At 42.9% G+C, this 16344-nt stretch overlaps 1 protein-coding gene across 2 annotated transcripts in view; it reads left to right on the plus strand.

Moving 5' to 3' along the window:
• LOC310989137 (cadherin-4-like) overlaps positions 1–16344 on the plus strand; it is a gene marked incomplete at its 3' end in the record, with an annotated part of 246823 nt that overhangs the window by 14522 nt on the left and 215957 nt on the right. The window lies entirely within an intron of this gene.

A 16344-nucleotide genomic window follows, 5' to 3' on the forward strand; every position in this document is an offset into this window, starting at 1 on the left:
AAGCTTTCATCTGCCTTTCCTCTCCTCCTTTTACCTCTCTCTGCTTCCCCACCCCAGCAGCGCTAACAAAAGCAGATGCGGGGAGCGCTAGCCATGTCAGTCACGTCTCAAACCCACAGTTCTGCTTGTAATTCCCTGATTAATTAAGAACAGTGATTTGTTAATTTAATTGTAGGTGTTGGGTCGTTTTTTCATCCCCCTCTCTCCGTTGCTTTCTTCTGCCGCTTGCTCCCTCTCATCCTCTTGGCAGGCTAATTTGCCCCGCAGCTTTGAGGAGGGGAAATGAAAGGTATAGCAGAGGAAGCCTTCAGATGGTTTATTAAGAATTGATTTGCCACAGTGGCAGAGAGACAGACTGTAGGGAGATACATGCTGACGTGCCTCCCAGGCAGACACCCCGGGGCTGTTGGGTGGGGTGGGGGGGTGGGGGGGTGAGATTTGGAGACGGAGGGAGAGAGCGTGGGAGCAGAGAGGAGATTATTGTGATACCGTCTGGGTGTCTCCAGCGAGTGCATCCCAGAACCACGGCGACTGACCACCGGCTCACAACACAACCTGAACCCTCGGCAGCGTCGCTCCCTCAGCTTCCTGCTTGTGGCCCCGTTCCTTCTACGTACATGAAGAAATGTTTGGCAGTGTTTGCCCAGCCCTGTGGTAAATGGGGAAAAAAAGGCACTGCGTAAGAAAACTCCACTGTGAAACATTTGCCTTCTGTTGTTAGAGGGATAGTTCACCCAAAATTGAAAATTTCACTCATTATCTACTCACCCTCATGTCGACTAAGGGCTGGGAGAAGTTTCAGAGTTATCCGTGGTTTCTCTGAGTTACAGGGGTCTCGGCGTAGCAGTACATGTCCATATAACGGTTGCAAATGGATACCAACTGTCTTCGTAACAAAAAGACTCACCAAAAAACATCCAAATACCTCCATACTGCTCGTATGTAATGTCCGTCTTGTATTGAAGCCCCGACATCAGAAATTGTCCCGAAAAAAATTAAATAAGTCTATTTTTCAAGCTTGTTTTGTAGCGGAAGCTTCTCGAAGCTCCTCTTCCCGGTTCGTCAAATTTGGACGAACTGGGAAGAGGAGCTTCCGCTACAAACAAGCTTGAAAAATAGACTTCGGGACAATTTTGGGGCTTCAATACAAGACGGACATTACATACGAGTAGCATGGAGGTATTTGGATGTTTTTTGGTGTGTCTTTTTGTTACGAAGACAGTTGGTATCCATTTGCAACCGTTATATGGACATGCACTGCTATGCCGAGACCCCCAGTAACTCAGAGAAGCCACGGATAACTCTGAAACTTCTCCCAGCCCTTAGTCGACATGAGGGTGAGTACTGTAGATAGTGAGTGAAATTTCAATTTTGGGTGAACTATCCCTTTAATAAATGCACACACTGTAGATGAGTGTGGCAGGGGCAATCTGGGCGAAATGACGAGCCTTGCACAGCAGCCAGCTACGTAATATCTAACAGCTCCATCAGAACCGAGTTCTTTAATGGATCTACATTAGAATAGTCTGCCTGCTACAAAAGACTCTTTGCCTCTGCGTGTTGGCTGCAGCACCGCGCTCATGAGCAGAGGTACACTGGACAGCATGGGAGGCAAGAGATAGATGACAGATCAGAAGCATTAGAGCTTCAAAGCTCGGGAGAGAACAGAGGAACAGAATCCCCCCCAGCTAGGAGAGATGGAGCCAGCGCATCTTATCTCTAGCAGCCCATCTCCCCACGTCCACACACAAGCCCCTGCCCCTTCATTTACAGCTGGTCTTAACACCAGAGCCATGAAAGCTTATTGACTCTCCAGTCAGGTTTTTCATCCCTGCATGTTTCTCATGTCAGGTGGGGTTGTTGATTCTCTTTCCAATCTTCGCGAGTTGATTGGCCACTGCTGCGTTCCATTTCCTCTCATCACAGAAGCGTGGCATTTCTCATTATCCCTTCTCTTAATTTATGCACAAATTATTCATAGTTTGGTAATTCGCAAAAGTTTAGCGACAGCAATTTGACAATTCCTGTTGTGTTTTAAGAAAATAGATTTGGAATCAGGGGTGCGTTCTTTGTTTGCCTCTTAACACGCCACACTGTGTGTACGGCTGTTTGTTTGCAAACGGATGCGAGTGCACATGTGTGTAAAATCGGAGGTGCTGCTTGGTGATGATTGAACTTGAGAAAGTTTGTTTTCTCCTCTCTTCCACCGAATGAGACGAACAGAGAGAAAATGAAATGGAAAAGCAGAATAAAGACGCTCGCTGGGATGGTGATAAAAGACGTGGCCTCATCATGCTACCTCTCCTCACAACAAAAAAACATTGTCAGTATCTATGATGAAAAGGATTCGCGGAGCAGACGCACGACTACACACACCAACAACAACCACCGCTGCCATGTGACAGGCAACATGTATGAGCCTGAATTAGCTGCCAGTCACACAGGCTTTATATAGCTTTACACCATCTGATGACCACCTTATTAGATGCATAACAACACACAGCGCACACAGTTCACAGTGTATACATACTAAATCCAGAAATGTTTTTTGTGAGTCAGTCAAGGAGATATGAGCAAAATAAAAACGTCTATAGCTTCTTGCTGTCTAATGCTAGCTTTGACTATAAAGTTCCTGTGGTTAACATGCTGCAGAATAATGACTGTGTTAAGTAAATAAGCATCTTAGTGGTTTGGTTTCCGACCAACAACTGGGAACATTCGCCGTTTGGGAACCACTGGTCCGGCAGTTGAAATAGCTGTGGTCTTCTACCTTAACTGTAATCTCGTCTCCGGCCAGAAAAGCCCCGGAGGGAGGAGGGCTTGTTTTCTCAGAGGACGGTGCGTCAAAACGCTGAGTCGGATGTGATACCCACTGGACAGAAAAAAATAAAGACAAATGATACTGCATTGAAGGGCACACCTCTGTTCTGTTATGGTAGGATATTCCTCATAGATGTCTGCTCCTTCTTATAGAGAAAAGGCAGAAACATCTTTCATCCATTTGATCCATATTTCCACTCAAGCAGAGGAGAGGCAAAAGGCGCTCTACATGGAACGGTGCCATAGAGAAAGAGCCATTTTTCTTTGAAGCACGCACACACACACACACATTTGCATACACATGATTGCTGCAGTGTGCTCTGCAGAACCGCTTTACCATGTAGAGATTTATGGCGAGAGCCTCTGAACAGAAAACAATTCAGGAAGTCAAATATGATGTCACATTGAATTCATCATATTACATTTTTTCAGTGTTGTTTATCTCATGTCAATAGCCCGCCGCACGTTTTACTAGGCATGATCTTGCGTGCTCGCGTGTGTGTTGCGTTTGTATGTCAGCATAGAAGTGATTTGTCCTGCAGATGCAGACTAATGAATGAGGTGTCCTGCTCGTGGGCTGATATTAGCCTGGGTAGCAGTTCCTTTGATGTGATTAGCTCCATGCACTCTCTTGACAAATTGGGCTGTCCTTTCCTCACAGCTGAAGCACTAATCTGTGCCAAAAAACAAAGAAACTCCTTCCGCTTAACAGAACATGCTCTGTATGTGTGCACTGTATGTGTGAGAATACGAAGGTTTAAAAAACGGATAGATAGACAGTTGAGTAGATGGACATATAATAATGTATATAATGATAGCAGATGTTGGATGTTTTATAAGTCCTGATCTGTTCAGTCAGGTAGAGCAAGTCTTCATATTGATGTGTCTGTTAAAGTAGCATTAACAGCTGTGTATATGCCAGTGCAGCAGAAAAAAAACATGATCAATTAGTATTAAACTTATTCATAATGCCATCCAGCTAGCCTCAGGCCTGTTGGCCCAGCTCATCACTTACTGATAGCGAGTCACCTAAAGACGTAGCACTGCTCAGAGGGTTCATTGCAAGTTTTGGGCAAAAGCAATCGTGACTGTTTGTGAAAGTTTTTGGAAAGCCACCATCACTACCACCCACTCCCAGCAAAGAAATTAAATATTTGGCGGTGGAGTTTCAAAGTTTTCTGATAGCCCCCTTAATGAGGGCCCTTGTCAATCATCTGCAGCCGAGATAAAATTCAACCTTACTGCCAACAGAGTGGGCTGAGGATTTTTGGGCTGCACTCTCCGACAGAGAGTTCCTAAACAATTCAGAAGCCCGAGCCTCGTCAGACTACGCCGAGCAAAAAAATGTGTGGACTTAACAGTGTTAAAGGCTATGAACAAGCTCCCTGATGAAATAAGGAACTGGATGGCAATTAACATTATTGATGAAACGAATCAATGTGTGACTGTCCTCGGCGTTTCATCAGCTGAGCCTGAATCTTTACCTCTGTGTCTGGAGGTTTTCAAACTCTACCCAGGAAAAGAGCTGACCTCCCCCCCACTCCCTCCCTCCTTCCCTCCCTCCCTTTTACAAACTCATTGAGTCTGTTCTCAGTCCACTCCCTGTTCCACCCAAATACTTAGAGATGGTGAAAGGAATCTCTGTCTCGTTATAAACCCGCCACCATCAGGCCTTGATGCGTATACGTGTGCTCTTGTGTCTGATTTTCGAACACGAACTTGAACAAGCATTCTTTCTCTCCCAACCACCGAATGTTTGGACAGAGAAACCACAGCACTCAAGAAATTCAGAACAGACTCGTGGCAAATTATTTTCTTCGTCGTCTGTTTGCAGTCAGATTTATCTTGGAAATGAACACATAAAACATCCGCCCCCATCCCCCCCTCTGTGCAGCTTAAGGAAGATTTTCTAAATATTTAACTTTAATTTAGATACCAGTGCTCAGAGGTAATTGTATTGGAGGGCTGGCTCTGAAACTTTTTTTTTTGAATAATGGAAGTCCATCAGTTCAGCCACTTAAGATAGCGTTTAATGAATTAAACAGGCCCTGGATGGGTGACCTGAGGTGGAAGACAAAGAGGTTGTATATATTACACCTATCTGATGGGATGTCTGCACATTAAGCATAAACTATTCTCATGTCATCATCAGGGGAAAAGGGATTTGCTTATCTTGGACTTGGAGAAATGGGGCCTTCTCTCTCAGCCACAGAGAAACCTCGCCTTGGATTTAAAATGTACAATAACAGTGTGGAAAGCAGAGACGTGTTTACAGCACCGAACCTGGTGTCGTCACTTTATAACAAGCATTATGAAGACTTACGCAACAATGCTTATTGCATGCACAATAGATACCTTTCTCCTTATTCCTTTTCTCCCATGTAGTCTGCCCGAACTCCACCCTCCTCAGCCTGCACCCCCCCCCTCCTTCTTCCGCCCCACCTTAGTCCTTTAGTGTGGCAAGTGGAGACTCTTATCATTGATTTTCTCTTTTCTCTCCTCTCCTCTGTTCACTCACTGCAGCGCCTCCCAACTTATCTGACTCTGACAGAACAATGCTGCAGTAGGAGGGCACTCAAGGACAGATTAGATTGTTTGGGGATTCTCATTCCTCATTTTTTCATACTTCTCGGTCTATGTGTTCCTTTCCTGTAGCACCGTCCTGCCTCTGTGATATTGTTTATCTGCCTCTATCACTTGCAATTGCCGCCGCTCCTACTCTTCTCCCGCTCCTTGAGCCGGGGAATAATCTCTGCCTTGCTACTGTATATTTTTTTTTCCTTGAGTGCCTGTGTGCATTAGTTAAAAATGTAGTTTAGGTTAACATGTGTGTCATTCTGTTTATTTGTGTGTGCGTCTGAGACTGTGTGTATGTGTGTTTGTTTCCTTGCCTCCACAGTGCTGGGTGTTTGTGTTGGTAGCGCCTCCTCTGTCTGAGCCGTGGTAATTACCGTGCTTCACTGCCTCTGTAGAAGTCAATGAAGCTGAACTCATTGTCTCTCTCTACATGGAAGTCAACAATTGTGTGAATTCCCTCGCGACATCGCTGCCGCAGCTAAACCAGCTTCCTGCATTTTTTATCACTCTCAATGTGTCTCAGTTTGTCCTTTGTCTCTTTTTCTTGCTCTCCTTCTCTCTCTCTTTCTCTCTCTGTCTCTTTTTGTGCGTGATTGTTTATACCTGTCTGCGTGTGTGTAGTCGATTCCATATCCCACTGAGTTCTTAAAGGGGTAATTGAGCTTAAGAGTGTTGTTATTTAATTTCCATGTATGTATTTCTGTGTTTAATTGGATTTAATTTGAATCATGCCGCCTATTTAAAGTTGTTTTAAACAGCAGCTTAATCAAATTTCCACAACAATCTACAGCTTGGAGGCGTATCAGTGAAACCTGTTTAGTTCCTTTTCTCCAAAATAGATTTCAAACTTTTAAAATTATATTAATTTGCAGACTTAAAGTGCTGACAGTCAGTTCTGCATCGGTTTATGTGTCTGAAATTGACACTCTGCGCCAGACTCAGCCTTGCTTACCTGTGTGTGTGTGTGTGTGTGTGTGTGTATGTGTGTGTGCACTTATTGTGTCTCTGCGCTGCTGGAATAGAGAGGAAATGTTGCTGGTGGTGTTGTTGTTGTTGTTGCCATGTTCTCAAACTTCAACTCCCTTTGGTACTGTTTCTGCAGAGCACATTGGATGGTGAATAGGTTAGCCTCAACCCCAGACAAACTCATCGGGTGCGTGGGGAGAGCAGAGATGCTACAATACCGTATGTGTGTGTAGTATGAAATAGGAGGTTAGTTGCATGGAATGTGTGTAATGGGATGGTGAACCATGGCCAGAGTGAGATTCTGGATGTGATTTAGATTGCGGCGGCCTGGGTTAGCTAATTGCTATTTGGGATAGGATGAGATAAGATGGAACGTGATGGATGGCCTCTGAGTGCAAGGATAGAAGATGACTCCAACTGTTTTTGCCCTTTATGGATGTGGATGGAAACCCAGCAAGCGGTGTGTTGCCATGGAAAAAACACACACGCCAACATTGTTCATTAATTTCGCCTACCTTTTCCTTTGCCAGCGATTCCTCCGGCGCTGTGCGTAATATGCAATACAAGTCTGACAGACATAAAGAGAACATTGTAGACAATAAATACAAAACAGAGGCTAATGGGAAGAGTTAAATTTAAACCAATAGTGTGCACATTGTGCTCCTAGTAATGATATATTACAGTGCATGGGGGCAGGGTATCGACTAGGGAGGACACAATAGAGATATCAGTAATGCGATTCTATTGTCCGACAAATCGTCTGGTGTCCATTTAGATGCTTAAACAGCACACGTGCAATTAGTGCCGAGGCAGAGAGCTGGAGAGTCAGTGCTTTACATGTCGATCGCATGCTGTGCTAGTCTTTTGGCACCACTTCGGTTTTGTTGCCATGTTTAGAGTGTATAAATTAGTCCTCAGTTGTGTGTCGACTAACAAACTGACCATTTGTTTCTATCACTTCGGGTCCTTAATAGACCAACTGTGGCATCTCTCTTAAATAGGTTGCTTTGCAGAGGTTTGCATTGAGCCAAAGCAAAAAGATTTTTTTCCTCTTTAAGCGCTCTATTTAATCTCAAGTGTGCATAACGCTTGGACAGCCATTCACCAGTTAATAGTATACTGAGAATAGTGCTTATGGGAAAAGTAATAGGAGACTGAGAATCTCGAGTCCATAGTTCTCCCGGCTCTTTTAGTCTGGAAAATTGGAAAGAAGGTGGAAAGAGGTTTTGATTTTCTTGTGCAGCTAAATAGATCTGTAAAGGAGAGATTAGGATGAAGATGAGGTTATCATTTCACCAAGGAGGGTAGAGAATTTTTGTTGGTACTCCTGGTGGAGATGTGTTTGTTTACAATGGCCTTTACCAGGAAATGTCATACAAAGCACTCAGGCATCAAGGGCCACTCTCAGGGCAGGGCCTCGGGCTGCAACAACCAGCATGAACACAGTTCACAAATAACCAAACAGCCATGAACTCATACATACATGTATGAGAACACACAGACAATTATACAAAATATTGAGTCAGAGTCTGATGATGCAACTATGCAAAATCTGCCCAAAACTTCTTGCTCGACATCACCAACGCCAGTCTGAGTCTGAAGAGGTTACAAATACCATAAAAGGAGGATTATTAGAATAAAAAAACCTGCTCTGTTTCTGCTGTAGACCTGCTGTTGTGAAATACCAGTTTAACTTTTTCCTGGCGAACCAACCGCTGTTGACTCCAAAATGACAAATTAGCATTATCAGCAGGAGGGTTAAATGAGACAAAGATTGTACTCTATTGTAATAGTCTCACATGACATTTGACTTATTTTTCCTGCTTCTGTTTATATTTTTTCTACCGTGGGTCTCAGGGGGGAGAGGCGAATAGCCCGCTGAACTAGGCCAGTGGAGACACTGACATTTAGACTCAAAGGCTAATGGGATGCCTGAGTCTGCCCTGCGATGGCGGGCTCTTTGTCGGGGTTCTCAGATCAGGACCGACTAGCCCACGCTCCTCTTTCCAGACCGTCTGCAGCCCTGATGCGCGCTCTATCTCTCCAGACGCAGCAGTCTTTCAAATGTGCCAACTTTTTCATTCAATCTCCATGTCTGAACAGTAGTATCTGAAGTCGGTATGGCTGTCTGCCGTGCCTCTCTGGTGGCTACAGCTGAAGACTCGACTCGTCTCACACTGGGAGAGGGCCGTGGGGAGGCCACAAAAGAGAATCACATTGCCTCCTCTAATGGAGGCCGGGAACCCATGGAGTTCTGCCCTTACAGTGGTAAAGCAAGGCCTTCTCCAGACCAGTCATTTATTCTGTCTAAAGGCTCATTTATTCTATCCCAAGGCTATGTTGTGAAAAACATCTCTAATGATGATAGTAATACCCAGTGGGTTAAGATGTTGAAACGATCTTTCATCTCCTGTGAGATGTCTTGGCGTGACCTATTCTTTGACCCTCAGGGCCAATGCTGACTATTGGAGCCAGAAGACTCATTTGACATAGCTCAAAGGCTGCCTTAACCCCTGTGGTAAACTCATATATCACCATTGCACATCCTCAGAATACTCTATTATCACACAGCACTCAAATACGTCTCTCCCACAGACATTTTGACACTGTAGGGTAATGGATACCGTGGCCAAAGTTTTGACTCTCTTATTACATAAAATACAAATCAAGTGTCATACAAAATGCTGCGGATTAGTTTTTGAACCATAAACGTTACCCATCGTGGGAAAATTGCATGGAGGCAGACAGTGTATGCCTCCAGTCACTCTCATCTGGCATTTTACTGCACCGCTGCTATATTGTAATGTGTACAGTAGGCGACTGTTTGAGCAGCTGAAGTTTTACAGCCCTCTTCAGATGAGACGGTGATGTCATTTACTCATTCATGCCCCGCCACCTACACTTTTTCCAGTCGTCCCGGGGATTTGAGTTGGTGACTTTGATTTTCATGGACAGCTGTTCCGAGCTTCAGGAAATCGGCACTCCAGGATGTGAAAGGACACCTTTTAGTGTTAGGTTCTTAAATGTTAAATTTAAGTGCTCTCCGCGCTAATGGAATTACTCTTTTCCCACCAAAAGGCAGCACCATTTGAAATATAAAAAAAAAAAAGAAAGAAAGAAGAAAGAAGATTTCCAGAGAAAGAGTTGAGGGGGAAGAGGAGTGGGGGTGGCGGAGAGTGAAGGAGAGAGGTTTGTTTTGCTCTTGGAAATATCAGCGTAATTAGGAGTAGCATATCATTTACAAATCAGGGCTGACATTTAGGATGCTGGCGGGTAATAATGGAGAATTGTATTTCACTCATGTGTGTGAGAGGCTTGTCTTCCTGATTGGAGAGGGGCAACGTGCACAGCGCAGCCCTTTTTCCCAGGTGTCACAATCAGTCCTGTAGTACCAGATGTTAAATTAGCGACTCTGTCCACGCTGTTCAGCCCCGCAGCACAACTCCAGCCATCATGTCCTGTCTGAGATACAAGCGAGGTTTCAGAATAAACCTCCAGGTGGAGGTTTTCATCAGCGTGGTGGAGAGAACAGGTGACGGGATTCTGCTAGAGCACGTTAAGTGTGTTCGGAAAAAGCAACCAGTGATAGTTGAGCGCTGAAGCCGAGGCAGATTGTAGTTTTGATTGTTCTTTTGGAATAAAGGGAAAACAAAAGAAGCACTTTTACAGTGGCTCATTTCACGTATTGCAAGCGCTCTCCTTGTGTACTCCTTCTTTCAAAACTTTGGTTTATTAAGAGGATAAAAAAGAAGTCAACGTGATTGGTAAACTCAGACTCAAGGGTTCTTTTGTCACTTTTATGTTTCCCACTCTTTTTAAGAGGACTTTTACGCCAGCTTGAAACGACTCATACGGGCATTTTACAGCGCAACTGTTCGCGCCGTGGCACCGTGTCACCTTTGGTATTTTTGTCCTTCCCCCTCTATCCTGGGCCTTTACAGGAAGCCCGACTGGGTAGCGAGGAGTGAACTTAAAACCATCTGTTCCAATCATATCACTTCATCTGTGATCCCGTTAGGCTGTGGCATGTTACTAAGAAATGCGTCCCAGATAGAGCATGAAACATCAACGCAACACAGCGGCGCTACATCTCTCCCAGGCATACGCAGAGACAGAGCAGAACAGGCAGACGTTTCTTATAAACACTTAGTCAACCAAAGTGAGGGCTGCGCTGCATAGGAGAGAGACTCCAGCCTCGCAACATCACGGAAGTTGCCTCTGTGAATAAGAGGCCCCTGAAGGCCCAGAGTTCACCTTAAAAACTATAGGATGGATACTAAGACAGAAAGAGAGCGATTTTTCTGTATTTCTGTTATTTTATATCTTTTTTTACTATGTTTTAGTTGTTCTGTCTCCCTTTCTGTTTTACTTCTTTTTATATCTGTTTTAATTCTTTCTCTTGTCTGTTTTTAAATAATGTTTGCTTTTTATGTTCTTATTTTGCGAATATGTAAAGCACCTTGAGTTGTCTTGTTGGCGGAAATGCTATACAGATAAACTTGCCTTGCTTATTTGGAGCTACATAATAATAATAAGAAAGCCAAAGTTAGAATAAAAATAACAAAATGTACAATTAAAGTAAAGAAATAAAACTTGCTTTAATATGTGGGCAAGATAAACTTTTTAAATAAATTACAGCAAACGCCAATATCTCATACAAAGGACCAATCAGGCTTATGGGGAGTCAGCAGCTCGCAGGCGTAAGCAGAACCATTCAGGGCCTCACAAACAAGCAGTACAATACAGGAGGAGAGCCAGCAGTGGTGTTCTGTGATTCAGGTAAAAAGGTCTGGAGATAACTGGGATACATCCTCTGCAACTCCCACAGCGGTTTACCCCTCTCACAGCCAGATAATAAATAAGCACACCCCCTGCAGTCTGTAAGTAATAAATACACATTACCCACAATTACTTCTGTGCTTTATATCCACAGATTTGGTAATAACAGTGCGCTGGGTCTTGCCATACTGCTTTATTATAATTTATGATGGCCTCTCTTCGCACAACTGCAGAGAACTAGCAGTTATATATCTACAGTGGTGCGTAGCTGAGGGAGACTGCTGTACAGCGACGGAGAGCAGGCTTACCTCGAAACAAATCAGTTTTGTTGCTGATGATGAATGCCCTGTGATAGTAGGTTGTGAAGGTATTCACTCTGCATTAATCTAAGTGTAAAGAATATATATATATATATAAATATAAATATAAAAGCTGCAGAACATGAACTGTCTTTCATTTTAGCAATGCAGCGTGAACGCTGAAATCCATACACCTACAGTATTCGACTCATTTAAAACGACAGCTAAAATTGAGCTCACATATTCCTTTCTGTTGAGCTTGGATTGACAAATTCAGCATTTCTCAGACAGCAGTGCTGAACACATTGCCAAGCTGTGATAGGTAATTTCTGAGGAAGCAGCCTTATCTGTTTTTCCCCTCCCACCTACCTACCCCATCCCCTCCCCATCCTCACAGAAGAGGAGAAAAGTGGAAAAGAGAGGACAGGGAGATGACAGAAGTGGAGAGAAGGTAGAAACATGTAGTGTGATCTGAGGTAGCTGTCTGCCAGAGTCTGCTGCTTTTGTCCTGCAGAGGCTGAAGCTACAGATCTACAATGGAAAGCCCTTACAGCGGCGAGCAGAAAACCAGGTCAGCAGTATATATCAAACACCGAGAGGCACGCTAAATCTCCATTAGCCCCCATTACAAATAACAAACCATTGTTTATCTTTCATAGTGTTTGTAGGTTGCACTGGAGGCGTAATTCCTCACATATGTTAGCCTATATGTTCTTGTGAATCTTGGTATCAGTGTATATATATATAGTATTCCGCTAAAATGTGCAGCTCTAATGTGCAGCTCTAATGTGTTTGTTTTTTCCTGAGAATATATACGACAGCGTGGAAAAAAATGCGCCAACAAACTAGTAGCTGCAGTGACCATCTGTCACAGCATGTAGCTCAACTGTTTGTGAGACCTTTCCTACCTTGTTTATGCATCACTCAGAACAGTGTTGAGTAAGGTTGCGTAATCTCATCCGTTGTCAAATCACCTGATCGTCACCCACCCAGCAGCGAGGGTTGTTGGGACAGCGGAGGATGCCGTCGTGGAGAATACGGCACGGCGAATTAGAAGTAATGGAAAACTGTATAACATTAAGGCCAATAAGGTCATAAATGAATGGGAAAAAAACAAGTCAATCGGAAAAGGAATAAACAATCTTTCTCTGACGGTGGTTGATCAGCGAGATCATCGTCCACTGGCCCAAGCCATGAGCCTGAGTGTGTTTGAGTGGCAGTGTACTCTCTGACCCGCTGGATAACAAGCTCTGAATACATCACTTGCCCTCTAACACGGGCACTGCAGCACAAGCACAAGTAAAATGTAACGCATTTGTGGTTAGTTTCAATTTGTGCACTCACATTCTTTCTCGGTATTAACGTGGACTGACACTAATCCATTGTCCATTTTCACTGCTTGTCCATGAAGAATTTTTTGGCTTTGTTAAAGTTCATCAACCTCAAGACCTGTCATCAGAATCTGTCCAGTACGTATTTAATATGATACTTAGCACCTGACCATTCACGCGAGTATAACTGGCTTAGGTTTTTTCGTGCACGTTTGACCAAATCCACTAAATGACTTAAGTTTTGCATTTTTATTGTATGACATCAAATGGAGAGTTGAATGTGACCTTGTGCCTTCACCCTCCTCTCTGCAGGAGGAAGATTGGGTCGTAGTATCAGACGCAGGCTTAGAGCTCCAACAATTCCACATTTTCTCTCTATCAGGTCACTGTGTCTGTGATGCTCTGACACCAGGAATACTGGCTGATTTCTTTCTGTCTTTCCCTCTCTATATTTCTTTTTTTACCGACCCCTCTCATTCGGTGGGAGGCTTACTGCCATTCAATTAGCGTAGATAACATTTAGTGGCTTTGCAGTTTCATATGCCTCACCGTGTGATTCCATCATTTGGGCTTCATCAGTGAAGCTCCTCTAGCTACAGGAAAAAAAAACACCCTCAGTATTAGCTGGTTAATTTGCATGGCGCTCATGATCTCCGGCTGTGTAGCTTGAACAACAGAGGAAACGATGAAACTCTTACTTGAATAGATATCGGAACACATATTCGTGATTTTTAGAGTTGATAATCGCATCCACAGTAATAGAGCGTTTAATACAACTTTTAAAATGTAGCTTTCCTCATCCAGAGCTTTTTTCTCTTCTTTTTGGTTGAGGTAATACTTAAGCTGTAAAGTGTATGGTGGAATAAGTGTGTAATGTGTATTGGCTGAGCTGCAGTTTTAGCCCTCAGCAGGTGCTGTTTTGATCTGTCAACCTGGTTAAATGGTTCACACATTCAGAGTTGTGAGATGTAGCAATAACTTCCACCACATCCGTGTGTGTGTGTATGTGTATATGCTGCAGTGCATAGGTCATGGCTCATTGCATGAAATGCATTAAGGATACCAATAATACTGGTGTCATTAATACTTAATTGCTGTGCTCAAGAGTTAACTTTGATTTGATGCAGAGAAGATGGACAGTTTCTTCATTAACCCTTTGATGCACAACATGGGTCTAAAGTGACCCGAGTGAGTTTTTTTGTGCTATATCTTTGCGAAAAATTTATTTCATCATATAGAATTCCAGGTATTCCTCAATTAACTTGTTTTTGATCATAATACATCATTATTTTATTTTTTACTCTTTCACTTTTTTAATAAAAACACATTTTGTATCACTACCCCTCTAATGCGCAACATGGGTCTAAAATGACCCACATTCATTTCCAATGTGATTTCATGCTGAGTGATAGTTTCTTTGCTGTAACTTTTGAAATCTATCTATTTCATGATTGAATGTTCCAAGTATTATTTAATATCTTGTTTTTTATTAGTGGGGTCATTATTTCCATTTTTCATTTCTTACTTGTGAACAAAAATGAACAAACATGTCTCAGTGAGTGGACCAGTTGAAAAAACAAGTATAGCAAGAATACTTTAATTTTAGCATTCCCTCACCAATACAGACCATTGTTTCCTTGATTACAATAATGACTAGTCATTACTTGTCCTTTTTCCCCATTAATAGCTCTGTTGACATATTCTACTGTGGTCAACAGCTAGCCATAGTTTATTCTATCTGAGTAGGCTATTTCAATGTTATATCTTTGAAATCACAGCACAGTATTTATCATTTTCTTCAGTAAATATTCTTTTTTAAGCACATATAATCATATTTACTTGTTTTACAATTATTCCAATTTACCTAAAGAAACATTTGATGACTCATTAAAGATAACTGTGCATAATTGATAAGGTTTTAGTTACCTTGAATAAGTAGCTACATTACTTGTCATAAAGGGAAATACCTTAATATTAGCAAGTTAGCTAACTATTAACATGATGACATGTTCTAGCTGGTGACAACAATAGAATAATATTCTATTGTAGACACCAGCTAGAACATGTCAGCAGCTACCTAGCTAGCTAGCTAGCTGGTGACATGTTCTACTGTAGTTAACTAATACAGTAGAATGTAGAAATGTCAACTGCTAGCTAGCTAACTGGTCCACTCTCTGAGACTTTTTGTCTGTTTGTTCATAAAATAATAAAGTAAAAATAGAAATAACACCCTGTACTAATTAAAAACAAGATATTCAAATGATACTTGGAGGATTCAATCATAAAATATATTGATTTTAAAAGATACCACAAAGAAACACTCACCCAGCATGAATTCACATGGAAAATGAATGCGGGTCATTTTAGACCCATGTTGCGCGTTAGAGGGGGTGTGCATATGTTGTGCATCAAAGGGTTAAGAATGCCTTTCATCCATTATCACTGTAAATAACAGTATAATGGCTGTCTCAGGATGACAAAGAGATATTTGCTAAGACACCACCGCCCATACATACTGTATTAGCTGTACGCAGGTTTACAAGAACGCACATTAAAAAGCCTTCTGTCGAGTTGCTTGAGAGAAAAAGAGACAAGAGGAAACAGATGATGCTGACTGTTCCCTGTTGACTGAGGCGTTTCTGAGAAACTGATAATCTTTTTAGTTGTGAGGAGAGGATCAAAAGGAAGAAAAATGCCGAAAGGGCATTGCGATCCATCCATCTATTTATCTCTCCTTTCCCCCACCGTCGCTGGATCTATCTCTGCATATCCCACATGTCCTGCCTTATTCTTTCTGGCCATTCATCATATCCCTGTGTCCAACTGCATTCTGATCGCCTCCTTGCTCTTTGTCTCCGCGTCTAACTCCTTTCTTTCTTTCCTTCACCATCTCCTGTCTTATCTAACAGGCCTCTGGGCTTCTTTGTCTATCAGTAAAATTTCACACTCCTATTTTTCCCAGGGTTTCATCCCCTCCCTCCTCTCACCTGCCATTCTTACTAGCTCTCTCTCTCTCTGTCTCTCTCCTTCTTGCAAGCCGGGCCTGGATAGGATACAGCAAAGAGGTTTACCGTGTTTACATCCCATGGCGTCAGTGCGGTTTAGATACGATGACTCCTCCCGTCTCCGTGGCACTGACCCTGTCACTCCAGTCGTGCTTTTTTTTCTCCTCAGTAGTAGCCAGGAAGAGAAGCCAGCTGTGGGCACCTACCTGTCAATGTGGCCAGAAAGTGAAGAGCATTGAATCAGTGTAGGGAATTACTCTGGAGGGGATCCCTCCACACAGTTAAACACCATTCAGAGAGAAAATCTGGGACCAGTAAAACCACTAGAGAAGAGGAGAAGGAGATTAGAATCAATACAATGAGTAAGTGTGTAAGAGGGAGAGTGTGTGTGTTTGTGTGTGTGTGAGAGAGAGAGAGAGAGACGGTGAGTGAGTGACATTGGCATAAGAACAATGTTTGATGTTTCTGTCAACACTCAAGCTACAGTATTTCCTCAAGAGCTCCTTTCTAGGCTTCATGTCAGCCCTCATTCATCCTCTCTATGGTCTGACATATTGAAAGAGTTGG

The sequence above is a fragment of the Trachurus trachurus genome (genome assembly GCF_905171665.1).
Source record: "Trachurus trachurus genome assembly, chromosome: 7".
Classification (NCBI taxonomy): Eukaryota; Metazoa; Chordata; class Actinopteri; order Carangiformes; family Carangidae; genus Trachurus; species Trachurus trachurus.